This window comes from Sardina pilchardus, chromosome 3 (assembly GCF_963854185.1).
Source record: "Sardina pilchardus chromosome 3, fSarPil1.1, whole genome shotgun sequence".
In the NCBI taxonomy this organism is placed as follows: domain Eukaryota; kingdom Metazoa; phylum Chordata; class Actinopteri; order Clupeiformes; family Clupeidae; genus Sardina; species Sardina pilchardus.
The window spans coordinates 39,400,464-39,414,806 of record NC_084996.1 but is presented as its reverse complement, the minus strand read 5'-3'; the positions used below and the strand labels follow the sequence as shown (position 1 = coordinate 39,414,806).

Below are 14,343 nucleotides of genomic sequence, written 5' to 3'. Positions count from 1 at the left end.
CATTCCCGCACATCGGGACTCCCGAAGCATCGGGAAAACTGCAACCGCAAGGGGGCAACATAGACCGCCCGAGTTTTCGAATGTTTACAGCCTACCTCACAGCTCTCTCACTCGACGTAGCCTATAACTCAGTCAGTCCAGCAGAGATGCCAGAGCAACGTTTTGGTCAACGGAGAGGGAGAGAAATGCTCCGCATATCCGTCTCATTTAATCATTAAAATGAAAGTGATTGGCGAAATTAATCAAACAACGTTTCAATAAACCATTGTTGAAATGAATGAAAATGGTTTTAGAAACCTATAGGCCTATCAGAAGGACTATTTCCTTCAATTCAACCTGAAATAGGCTACTCGAAAGGCAACCTTAGATTAATTCATGAATTCATTACGGTTACAAGACCGCATTTCCGTGAATAGGCTATTATTGTCAACGTCAAGGCGAAGACGAAAGAGATGGACAAGATGGACATTTTGGCAACATTTACATGCTAGGAATACTTAGAAATGTGTAAGCTATTTTAAAACGGAGGCTTGTTCATTTTAACCGGCGACGTTTCAAGTACATCTCCCGAATAAAGCCTATTGAAGTTCACATCCAGCTGTGGCGCAAGTGGTTGATGCATAGGTATCGTATGCCAGCGACCGGGGTTCGAAACCTAGTCGAAGAACTTCTCCGGAACCCATCAAAAGAAAATGCATCGATTTATTAAAAGAAATGAAAGACTTCCTGTTTTGAGATTCTTTTTATGTTTGCGATGTCTGCTGAAAAGAAAAGTTAATATGTTAATTCGTGGTTCAGCGCGCACTCACACACATTTTTACATTGACATAGTGTCGGGCTCAAGTGTCGTGTCGTCCTCAGTGCCGCATATAGGCTATAATGTAGTGACCTGGTTAGACGAGTGTGGGGGAGGGGGAATGATCGCACAAGACAATAATGCTCTTCATGAAATGGATCTCACAGGCGGCTGTCTGTTTTTAAATGTAGCCTACTACACCACTTGCGAAATCGGACGTGGCACATAGCCTAATTATTAGGCTACTGGATAGCAAATCCATAGACTTTGTTCATCCTATATCCTTGGCGGAGATAATAATTAGGCATATCAAATTAAAAGCACACTACGACAGGTATACTTGTGTGATCACGCAACACAAGAGAGCATTTAGCGATGGGACAGTTGTGAATGAGTGCTTAACACCCTGGAGTCTAAATACCCCCGGGGGATTTGAAAAACTGTTCCAAACACACATCTCAATCTCTGCTTTTATCATATTATAGAGACACCATTAGAAGCCTTTAATCAACTCGTTTTCAAATATATAGCCTATGTTTTAAGAGAATATGGCAATGATAATGGCACTTTCTAAAAACAATAACTTCGTAGGATTTGTCCTCTCACCTGCAGCAGGCCCATTCAAAAGCCCATCCACCTAATTTGCATTTGAAAGAGCCAATCACTAAAGTGACACATTTAGTCTAGCCTACTTTATTAGTTTTTTTTGACCCCTCTAATAAATTGCCTATAGTCCTACTACGATAATGGAGGAAGGGCTGCCTAACTGTTCCCCCTAAGAGTTTTTTCATAAGATAAAATGTTTACTCTATTTAAGTTTAGGATTTGGTAGACAAGACAACCTCGGAAAAGTTCTTCAGATAAACAATGTTTTATTGAATTAAAGGAAAGAAAATGTATCGCCAGGGTTTCGGGGCTTGCGAAGGCATTCGTTGATCTTATCGATGCAGTCCTTGCGGCCACTTCTCCCCATCGTAGGAAACTTTCTGCTTAGTGTTGACAAAGGTCTTGACGTTGTGTGGCAGTGCTTGCTTGCCCTTCGATCCATCCCAGTTGGTGGTTTTGCACCAGGCTCTAGTGCTCCTTTGTGGTGATGGCTCTGAAGAGCAGGCATCCGTATCTACCAGTGATGCGCGGGCTGATCCAAATCGAGCGGGCGACCGCGGTCACCCGCGGTTATGGGTCAAGAAAAAATATTTTTAATGATATGCGGGTCATGTTTGGTCGGGTCGGTAAAAAAAATAAATTGTCATTTATATCGTACATAATTGTCTTTAGAAGAAAAAGACATAAGTTGCAGCATTCCCACTGAAACGCGATTCTATCCCCCACATTTTGTCACGAACATGTAGAAATGCACTTGTTGTTTCTGCGTAGACAGACCCTCGGCTACACTTGACATGCAGTTGTGTTCTGTTCTCAGAGCATATGCTTTCTCTGTCTATGATCTGCAGCTTTTATCTCGAACTGCTGGCCTCTACAGAAAGTGGCAGAATCGTCTACTGAGCAGCGAAGTTGCCGATGCAATGCGTGTTTCTCAAGTCTGATAATTTCCAGCAAGATCGAATGGTATTATGGAAAGAAAAATAAACTAAAAGTTTCCCAAATCAGGAAATATTTCTTAATTTAATGTCATCAAGGCATATAGCCTACAATTGGTATGAGCATGCAATATGTGCGTCCTTGCGCAACTTATAGGCCTAGTGGCTCGTTGGAAAGCCCCACGTCTGCTCTTCCCCACGTCGTGCAATAAAGGTTTCATCTCGCTGCAATTTATAATCGCGGAGCAATGGACTTTTGGTCCATTGATGAAGACGTTAATAAAGAGTTTCTTAATAATATTCTATGCCTGCATTTCATGCTTGGGAGAGCTTCAAGGCATTCATGTGAGGAACGGCTGAAACAGAATTTGTATAGGAAAATCCTAGGCTAATTATGTTCAATGTTGAGTCAAACAGCCACATTTTTGGATGAATGCTGACACGGAACAAAAAAAAGGTAGACTAAATGCATGTTTCCCAAATTCTGAGCAATTATAGGCTATATATAATTAGGCAATATAGGCTATATTATTGTTTTACATGCATATGAGATACCAATTTTGCATAGCTCAGAACGCGAAGAATAAATACGAGGACTGACCATCTCGCCTCTCCGCGTTTCCCCCAATAGGCCTACCATGGCGACAAAGAAATAAATATGATTTGACATTTTAATGTTTGTAGCGCGCCAGTTTACCCAGTGTGTGTGCATTGAGTAGTTCCTTAAAATACGGAACAAAGAGCGTCCCGTAGGCTATCTGTTCAATACAGAAGAAGACTTTAACTATTACTTATATATTTCTTATAACGAAACGCGAAGAAAAAATACGAGGACTGACCATCTCGCCTCTCCGCGTTTCCCCCAATATCATGGCGACAAAGAGAAATACATATGATTTGACATTTTAATGTTTGTAGCGCGCCAGTTTACCCAGTGTGTGTGCATTGAGTAGTTCCTTAAAATACGGAACAAAGAGCGTCCCGTAGGCTATCTGTTTAATACAGAAGAAGACTTTAACTATTACTTATATATTTCTTATAACGAAATGCGAAGAAAAAATACGAGGACTGACCATCTCGCCTCTCCGCGTTTCCCCCAATATCATGGCGACAAAGAGAAATAAATATGATTTGACATTTTAATGTTTGTAGCGCGCCAGTTTACCCAGTGTGTGTGAATTGAGCAGTTCCTTAAAATACGGAACAAAGAGCGTCCCGTAGGCTATCTGTTTAATACAGAAGAAGACTTTAACTATTACTTATAGGCTATATTTCTTATAACGAAACGCGAAGAACAAATATGAGGACTGACCATCTCGCCTCTCCGCGTTCCCCCCAATATCATGGCGACAAAGAGAAATAAATATGATTTGACATTTTAATGTTTGTAGCGCGCCAGTTTACCCAGTGTGTGTGCATTGAGTAGTTCCTTAAAATAGCCTACGGAACAAAGAGCGTCCCGTAGGCTATCTGTTTAATACGGAAGAAGACTTTTCTATTACTTATATATTTCTTATAACGCTGGCTGTAGGCGATTTCTATAACCATTTTCATTCATTTCAACAATGGTTCATTGAAGTGTCGTTTGAATAATTTCGCCAGTCATCACCTTCATTTTAATGATTCAGTGAGATTAAGGAGTCGACTATTGACGGATATGCGGTCTTCATCATTAAATGCAGTTGAAACTTTCTGCCACCTTGTGGTTGTTTGGGTACATTGCCTTAGCCTCGAAAAAAATCGGCTTGACGCACTGCGGGATCTCTTCGGGAGTCCCGCGGGAGAAGGTGCATTCTCAACCCGTACCCACTGTATGTGACAACACTATGTTGTCTCACTTCCGGCCATGTTTGTCCAGGCTACTATTCTCTTTTCTCACAGCAGATGTCGCAAGGGTTTCCTGTCAGTCAGGCATGAGAATAATATTTTACCATAAAACATATTGTTTATATATGTGCAATATGTATTATATATGTGCTTTATTTTAATAACTATTTTTCATTTACATGGCATAGTCTATGGAGGCGATTTACAGTGGTAAAATGCGAGTTTGTTTTGAAAACGTTGCGACAGGCCTACATGTGTAAAACATGTTTTCTTCGTAGCCTATTTATGTAGGCCTACGTAGGGCGCGTATGCCTACGTACATTCATAGTTGTATATCTTATCTTCTATTTGTAGGCTATCTTTTAAAGCTCAGACAAATGTATAAGCATTTTCTTACATATTTGCTGGACTGACTGAGTTACGTCAAGTCAAACACCTATCCTAACGCAATTGTCGTACAATGTCAAGTGGCGCAGCGTTAACACTCCTGTCTGCAACGCTGGAGACCCGTGTTCACATCTTGGCAGGCGCGATAAACAGAAACTTATAGCGATTTACCGTTTTTCAACATCGATAAACAATTATTTTTTGTTAATGGTTTTTAATAACAACCTATCTGAAATAAACGGATGAATCACAATATGTTTAGGCCTACCATTAACGAAAAATAATTTCGCCAGCCAATCATTTTCTGCCGCCATCTGACAAACTTTGACAAAGCCAGTTAGACTTTTTGCATCTAAAAATAATTATATCATAGTGACACGCGAAAAAATAAACGATAGCTTAGAGACTAGGCCTGCATGAGATTTTCCCACTGGACACACCACATCAGTATTGTGCTCGTTGCTACGATACACAGGACTCACAGTGAGTTGACGACCAATGATAATGACATGGGGAAAAGAAGGAAAAAAAGTAGCCTGATTTTGATCTCACCTTAGGCCTACATACTTTCCTAATTCCTACGTTACTCAGACTTTTGTTAAATCGTCAGGGCCCGGTTGCACAAACACCAAAACCAAAGATTGATGATATGAACCAAATATTCTGGAACAGATGGATTTACAGCATTGAACGTGATAGGCTATTAGGCTACTGCTGCGACTTCCACCGTTTCCTTTCCAGAGATTGCTGCGCGTTCACAACGCAATGAACGCATGCAGTCTACATTGAAGTGAAACGTGCAGAACGTTGTCCAAAACAATACAATAACATTGTGTGTTGATATCTAATACAATATACACATCTGTAGACATGAAGTGGCAACTAAAGCCATTATCAGTCATGAAAACTGTGGCGGCTGCATTAAGGTTTTGGCTGAGCCAGCTAGCCAGCCAACAACTTCATCAGCCAGCCGTTCTCAAAGCAAATGGCTTCGGGGTCTATACATAACACTATCCATTGCAGCCTATTTGAAACCGATCATCCCCCCTCCCCCATACACTCGTCTAGGCTAGGCTACAGACATCACCGAGGCAATGAGGACAATTAACTGCCTCCCCACCCCCACCCCATCTATCTGTCCCTGCATAGGCCTACTAGTCTGTAGGCTGACTGTTTAGGCAACTCGTGGAAGAATGCGCAATGTTTCATCGCATATGCGCGTTTCAGAATGTTCGAATTCGCCAGCGTGCGTGTAGTTATGTGAATAGAAAAGAATAGAATATAGCCTACTTTATTGATGCCTTGTTCAAAAGACTTCCGTCATGAATAGATTGGGAATCGAACCAACACCCCTTGGGTCCTCAAGCCGAAGCTCTAACCAGTGAGCTATAGCCTTGCTTATCAATCATGTGAAAATGTGTCTCTCAATGCTGAATCTCGAATTCACATAGAAGTTAGCTTAAATTGTAGAAACAATAGGCCTATAGCTTTTTTTCAGCAGACATCGCAAACATAGCCTACACATTCGCAAAACGGAGAATATCATTCACTCATTATTTTAAATAAATGCTACTTCTCACGCCTATGCCTGCTCAGCATGGCTCTCTCTATCTCCCTCCCTCCGAGGTAGCTAGCCTAGACCCTATAAGATGCTTCTCCCTAAATGAATGAAAGTTGTTTTAGAAAGTAGCCACGGTAGCCTGTAAAATGCGGCATGAAATCCTGGCTACTGTGTAATTGAAACCAGACTGTTAGGCTCTTTGTTCCAGGGTCCGATCATTTTCGGCGGCGCGAACATATAGGCTACCTATTAAATGAATAGAACAGAAGTGAATTTGGGGAGTGAATTATAACTAGCCACATTCACTTTTAGAGCATTTTAGTTGAAAGTAAAGTTTGCTTAAGGTTTGTTCAAGAACTCTTCCAAAGTTTTTACCTCAAACAACACAAATCAACACAAATACATGAACAGATAACTCAAACGTGCTGTATGTCATAATGAAACAAACAACCACAGATTATCAACAACACGGTCTGACACGAATGACACATGGCTTAGTGCAAACTGAATTTATGACCAAACGATTTCATTCGTGCACGAAGCGCCATCTAGCGATCATTATATGTAAGTAAAAGCCTCCCAGTCTAAGGACTCAGCGGTCATTTGACCGCCTCGCCGCGCTTTAAGTAGTTCACAACAGCACGGCGCTTCTAGTAGGTCGTCAAAGCGGTCAAATGACCGGGGCGCGGCGCTTCTAGGTATAAGTGGGTCAGAACGGCGCGGCGCTTCTAGTGTTAAAATAAATGCTATTTGAAATAACAGCCACGCAATCTCTCTGTCCCCCGCTCATACACACGGCCTCGGGGCCGCCCTTTCACTCACGTCACTTTTTTAAATCCTACAACGCCAAACATGAGTCCTGCAAAAGAAGGAGCTTGTAAGTGGAGGACAAATGGTTCCTTCGCTCCGAAAATGGTTTGGGTACAAGGTGATCGCGTTGCAAATAAAGGCGTTTGTCTAGCGTTAGAAGCTCATTTGAAGCTGAAATGGCCGCGGCTCACTTATGAAAATGACAGCTCCGAAGAGACGCAGCTTAGTTTGAGGAAGTGCTAACAATAACAAACGAAAGATGATCATTACCTTATCTGTTACCATTGATGACCCTTCCTGAAATGTAGATGTAATGTCTTTCCAAATCTAAGCCCATCTTATGCGGAAAGTTGCCTAGACTGCAACACGATAAAAAACAATGGATAAAACAGCGCACTTCCAGATTGCAAAAGACGCACCGGCCACCACTGTGACCTAGTGCCAAATGTTTATTGGTTTATTACGTAGCCTAGCCTACAAGCAGGCGTTATGAAAAATTGAGTGTGAAGGATAATTTGTTAACTTCACGCAAAAAAAAAGATCTTCTTGGAATGAGATGGCTAGCTGTAGTAGCGTTTAGTCCACTGTCTTTAGCCTAATTTAAAGATGCCTCTTTTTTTTTTTTAACCGACTAGCGACAACTTTGGTCGGTTAACGTGGATACGGTCAACCATCGGTCAAACAGTCACCGGTTAACATCCCTAATTAAAACAAACAAAAATCCCCCCATTCATTTTCATACATTTTTTAAGACGCTCCAGGGAGCCACCAGGGTGGCGCTAAAGAACCGCATGCGGCTCCAGAGTCGCAGGTTGCCGATCTGGCATAGTCTATGGAGGTGATTTACAGTGGTAAAATGCAAGTTTTGAAAACGTTGCGACGTTGTTCTATTAGGCAGGCCTATGTGTGTAAAAAATATTTTCAGCTGAAATTCGTCGTAGGCTATTTATATATGTAGGGCACGTATGCCTACGTACATTCATAGTTGTATATCTTATCTTCTATTTGTAGGCTATCTTTTAAAGCTCAGACTAACGTATAAGCATTTTCTTACATATTTGCTGGACTGATTGAGTTGCGTCGCTTCAAATAGCGTACCTATTTCCAATTCTTTATGAACAGAACGGTAAGTGGCGCAACGTTAACTCCCTCGATTAATACGCAGGAGACCCGAGTTCACAACTGGGCACGAGCGAAATGATGTAGAATATATTGACTGAATTCACTGACCGTTTTTCAACGTCGACGAACAATTATTTTTTGTAAATGGTTTTTAATAACAAACTATCTGAAATAAACGGATGAATCACAATACTGTTTACCATTAACGAAAAATAATTTCGCCAGCCAATAATTTTCTGAGCTAAATTGAGCCGCCATCTGACAAACTTTGGCTAAGCCAGTTAGACTTTTTGCAACTAAAAACAATTATATCATAGAGACACACGCGAAAAATAAACGATAAACGAAGCCTAGAACAGGGGTCGGCAACCTGCGGCTCTTTAGCGCCACCCTGGTGGCTCCCTGGAGCGTCTTAAAAAATGTATGAAAATGAATGGGGGGATTTTTGTTTGTTTGTTTTAATATGATTTCTGTATGAGGACAGCGGAGTAGTCACGTGGTGTGTCATTCTCTCCGAGATGCGCTGCAGGGAAAAACATTTAATCATGAAAGCTCATTATGTAGCCTCGTTGTAGCCTACTTAGACATTTTGATAGTAGGCTAATATAGATAATATACACTTACAACCTGTGTTGCCGTCATAAGGCATAGGCCTAAGTCTTTTCATTTTTTGCGGCTCCAGACAGATTTGTTTTTTGTTTTTTTGGTCCAATATGGCTCTTGAACATTTTGGGTTGCCGACCCCTGGCCTAGAAACTAGGCCTACATGACATTTCCCACTGGAAACACCACATCAGTATTGTGCTCGTTGCTACGATACACAGGACTGTGACAGAGCGCAGTGCGTCTATCAACATTCATTAAATTGTCTTTCTATCAACAACTTTCAAGCTATCCATATTCAACTTTTAAACCGTCTACCTTCATACTATCAACTTATTAAACTATGCGACCACCATGTCTACCCTTGCAACACCTTAGTAACCATAATTATCTATCTATTTGAGCATTTTCATGCACTAAAATGTGCCTTTGTGTCTGTCTGTACAGTCAGCATGGCAATTCATGCTTCCTCAAAACTTCTGACATCATTGACTTTGTATGATAAAACGGCACATTTAGAGTGGACATTAAAGTTAATGTCAAGTTAAGCACATACTGTATATGTACATGTGTGTGTCTCCTGATGTGTGTGTAGTATTTGAAGGATGATGTCAGTATAACACTCAATATTTAATTAAGAACACACAGTTTATGTATAAACCTTCATGTATACTTTCTGTTAAGCTGTGATATACTGTATATAATAAAAAATACAACTAAGCCACTGACCTAACCAAATTGATTTTGTGTTGGTTGCCTACTATGATTCCTATTACAGTGCATAAAATGAAGATGAATGAAGTCATCCATTTTGGCTGGTTACTACATTATGCACCATATTGTTACATTTAATAAAATATGACTCTCCACACACACTCTCCATAACCACACACAATATAATACTTTACTATGAAAATAAAGTCAAAATATATAGTATAACATTTTGTCAAACTATACTATAAGGGTGATCTAAGAATTGTACGTGTAAATCTAACATTGTGGTAAAAAAAAACTTTTTTAGAAGGTGATATATGGTTTATGATCTATGATTGTGCTTCAGCTGTGGTTAAGCATGTTTCCCTACTTCTTAATTCCCCTTCATATTGTTCTATGGTATGTTAAGCTGTCACAACACCAGCATATCAATACCAATTTCAAAGCCAAAAAAGATAATAAACTTAAATTTACACTTCACAATTACATTATATGATCAGGAATCAGGAATTACATGAAATAAAATTATATTGAAAAAAGAATTGGAACATACCGGATTGTTTTCTGTCAAAATATTTGTATTAAAATCCTTCAGTGAGTGCAGGAAGTTTATCTCATTAGTTAATTAAAGCTGAGATGTTGCTTAAATTCTGTACGGACCAGGCAGCACGTATTTTTTATGTTTTACAAGACTGAATATGCATTTCCTGTTCCTGTAATGGTAGAAGCTGATTTCATACAGGGGTATGATGGTGATGAAGAATATGATGATGGAAACTACAGCAGCGTTGACACACAGGATGTGGTTTCTAGCTGTGTGTCTTTTCCCCGACAACCCTGAAGGCATATCGAAAGTTGCACCTGTTATTCAAACAAAATGTCTTCACAGTTAAAGGTCACTGGATCAGTTAATCAGTCATTTGTACTTATAGTTGAAGCACAATTCAAAACATAAATATTAACATAATCAGCTGCCCATTAACTGTTAACAATGTGACCATTTTACAGTATGACAATTGAATACACATTTGGGGATAGATTCACTAACCCTTCTTCTAAAAAAAACACTTTATAGGTGCTGCTGCCTTCTTAACTTTGTAGTCTCAAGAAGTGAAGTGAATAAGATTTGATTAAAGGATTCAAGGATTGTTATTTTTCATATACATATTCAATAGTAAACCTTGCAGTGAAATGGCATTAGTTGCTCAACTCTTGTGCGTCTCTTGTAGAGTCTTCCGTAGCTCACTCAGGAACCCTTCCACTCGTCGCTGCTGTTCCTCCATTCCTTCTCATCAGCCCCAGGAATTCATCATTTTGGCCAGTTGTTGTAGGTTGCGTTGGTTGGGTCTTCGATCAGCCATGCATCTTTTCCCTTGTCCTCGTCTTCATCCGTGGTAACAATTTCTTTCTCCCCTCTGGATCAGTCTGTGATCTGAGGCTTCTCTTGCCCTTGTTAGTGGCCTTTGCTCGGCCTTTGTGGTGTCGGAAAGGATTCCTTCTGGGCCCAGTAAACTTTCCCAAAATGATGGCTCAACCACAATAGCACTTTGAGTCCAAAGGTTTTTATTTTAGCCCATGCAAAAAGTTCCACCAATTAGGTGAAAATAGTCCTATATATATATAGAACTTGAATACACCTCACGGTGATACTTAGACACGTCATCAGTGATAAACCCGGGGTCGTAGGGTGTTTCGGGTCTTTAGTAATCAGACACCCTCACCCGGGCAACCCAGCCGGAGGTGATCAGACTCCGGCTTGTGTCCAAGTAGCGCACCACGGATCCCCCCTACGGATCCACAGCCACCGGGAAGCCTTCTCTGCGGCCTCAAGGATGTTCTTGGTGGCTTTCCTTAATTGCAGTCCTCTAACTCCGAGGAGTTTGAACACTCGCTGTAGTGAATGCCCTGCAAAACCTCGGCACCCTATCACAGCGGGCTTTCCAACCATTTAGCCGACACTCTGTGGTGAGCTCTGAGTATTTGGCCCTCTTGCGCTCGTTCGCTTCATCAATCCTGTCCTCCCAGGGGACTGTCAGTTCCATAAGCACCACTTGCTTGGTTGATTCCGATGTTAAGACCATATCTGGGCGGAGTGAAGTGGTGGCGATGTTTTCCGGGAACTTGCGTTGCTTTCCCAGGTCAACTTTGAGCTGCCAGTCACGAGCAGTGGCGAGGAGCCCTCCTGTGGCGTTGGGCTGGTGGTTTACCTTCTGCCCTGCTCTGATGAAGGTGATTGACTGCTTCAGGGCGACCTGGGACTTGCTGTTCTGTATCGCTGTGCAGATGGAATCCGCCAAGGATTTTAAAACTTGGTCGTGGCGCCAGCAATACCGCCCCTCCCCTAGAGCCTTTGGGCAGCAACTCAGAATGTGCTCCATGGTGCCCCTCCTCTGGCACAGCTTGCACTCCGGAGTGTCTGCAAGGCCCCAGGTGTGCAGATTGGCTGGGCTTGGGAGGACGTCGTACACAGACTGTATGAGGAACTTTATGCGCAGAGGTTCAGCTCTCCAGAGCTCTGTCCAAGTGAGTTTGCGAGGTTCCGTGTGCTCCCATCTTGTCCACGCCCCTTGCTTGGACAAGCTGACCATCTTGCTGCAGCGTTCTTCCTCCACCTCTGCACGAATCTCATCCTGGATCAGTTGGCGCTTCTCCTTGCCGCGGGCCCGGTCATAGCGAGGTTTGGGAAAGCTACCAAGGCCTGCCCTCCCCATCGCCACGGTACCCACCAAGGTTTTGTGCCTCAGCCGTGCCTCCGCTCTGCTTACGGCTTCTTGTGCCTGCCACTTCCTGCCAGTCTTGACCATGATTCCTGCCGAGGCCACCTTACCATCTGCAGAGTCCCTGTACATCATTACCTCTCTGGAGCGAGTGACTTTGAACTCCTCTGCTAGTCCACTGAAAGGGAGGTGCAGCTTGGTGGAATGGCCATACAGGGCAATGCTGCTCAAGGACAGAGGGAGACCCAGCCATCTCCTGAGAAATTGGCTGATGGTCTTCTCTAGTGCCTCTACCGTTGTCATTGGTACCTCATAGACTAACAGGGGCCAGAGAATTCTAGGACTCCATGCTGGTACATCCAGGCCTTGAACTTTCCTGGGAGACCAGATTTGTCAATGGCTGTGAGCCACGAAGTCAGATCGCTGTTGGTCTGCTGCAAAGCCGCTGCATCCTTCAGGGAGCTGTCAAAGATTTTGCCCAGGCTCTTGACAGGTCTTATATATATATATATATATACAGTGAGGAGAAAATGTATTTGATACCATGCTAAAGTTGCCTAAAAAGAGGAATATAAAATCATCATTTGACAATTGATTTTAATGTCTTGATTCAAAAAATTACACCAATTTTTATTGTGATTGAAGAATGTATCGTAAATAAATAAATGTTCTTCCTAAATGCTAGGGGGAAGGAAGTATTTGACCCCCAATGTAACCCTATGGGAATTTAACACATAGGGCTCTATTCTCAGGATCAAATTAGGCACTAGCCTAGGGTCTCTCGGGGCTTATGACATAAATAGATGATTTCAGAATGAACGCAGCAGCCACAGCAGCAGTAGCCAGAAGCCAGTTCTCACTATTGATCATTATCATTATTCAATTTTCCTTGTGTGTGTGTGTGTATTCACACCAAATTGGCATGCCATACCATACCCTCCCAATATGCACAGCATGCCATTAGCTGCCTGCCATCAGGCTATTTACAATTTTATATTTTAAGAAAAAGTCAGTCAACACGTTATCAAAATTAACTTAATGCAGCGCTATATCCACGCACACACATTTTGTTTGAACGGAAGAGATTGACATGGTTCCTTTTCCAGTAGGCCTATTAGCCTGTTTGATGCTCATTGAGCTCAATGTGAATCAAACAGGCTAATAGGCCTACTGGAAAAAGCATCATGCCAATCTCTAGATATGGTGAAGGGTATGTGATGATGTGGGGCTATTTTAATCCCAAAGGCCAAGGGATCCATGAAATTGCCTTTAAAAATAAAAATCTGCCTGCCCCTATGTTAACCCTATGTGTTAAATTCCCATAGGGTTTACATAGGGGGTCAAATACTTCCTTCCCCTAGCATTTAAGGGCGTGTTCACGCGAAGAGGTTTTTATTTACAAAAAACACTTGACCTGGGTGTTTTTTTAAAAGATAGAAAGCCGACAGGGTTTTTTTTATTCCACAAAACAGCACTGAACGTTAATTTGAATTCCCATGACAACTGCCGTTCTAGAGCACAAGTACCGTTACGTTCATTGCTGCTGGTTAGCTTAGCTTGCCAGGTGAGCGGATGAAAATGGAAAATGAATTCTTAAAATTATGGCCCAAAATCCCACCAATCGACCTCCAGATGGTCTCCTTATGGTAAATGTTGTGGTATAACTTGTTGGTCATGTCGTATAGCACTACACGTTCACTCACAAGAACAACTAGAATGCATTTCCCCGGTGGGAAAGTGCGAAGTGTGCTTGCTCCGACGCGCCCCTGTCACGGTTTGGGGTTTGGTTTTGTTTTTTTTGTACTTTTAGTTTGTAGCGTCTTGTCTCTTCCTGTTTGCTTTGTTTACTTCCTGTGTCCTGTTCCATGTGCTCCTTAGTTTACCCTCCATGTGCTCTGGTTTGTTCTTGTCTCCGCCCCTCACCTGTGTCCAATTACTAGTCCCTTGTTAAGTTCACCTGTGTCTCGTTACCCCTTGTTAGTGCTGTATTTAAGGTCTTGGTTTTGTTTGGTTCTTTGCTTGGTCATTGTTGGATTGTCACGGTTGTTTCTGTTGGTGGTTTTCTTAAAGGGGACATATCATGCAAAACTCACTTTTTGCGGGCCTTTGTGTTCATATTTAGGCCTCTACTGTTCTTATAAACACTCCAAGCGCGAAAAAAACCCATCCATCCGTTTTCTGTAGATCAGTAGAAAGACTTTGGTGTCAAGAAAGTATGCTGCTGTGAGCCATTTGGATGGCTCCCTTATTCTGATGTCATACTAA

At 41.9% G+C, this 14,343-nt stretch overlaps 1 protein-coding gene and 1 pseudogene across 2 annotated transcripts in view; both read right to left on the bottom strand.

The window, feature by feature from the left end:
- The window catches only part of il21r.1 (interleukin 21 receptor, tandem duplicate 1), a 55,281-nt gene extending 45,127 nt beyond the window's left edge, over positions 1–10,154 (bottom strand). For both annotated transcript variants that reach the window (XM_062533281.1, XM_062533280.1), the window contains exon 1: positions 9,915–10,154. The gene's annotated coding sequence lies outside the window, so the exon portion shown is untranslated. The remainder of the gene's footprint in view (positions 1–9,914) is intronic.
- A 951-nt stretch (positions 10,155–11,105) lies between these two features.
- LOC134076005 (uncharacterized) lies at positions 11,106–13,754 on the bottom strand (annotated as a pseudogene).
- Positions 13,755–14,343: the final 589 nt, after the last annotated feature.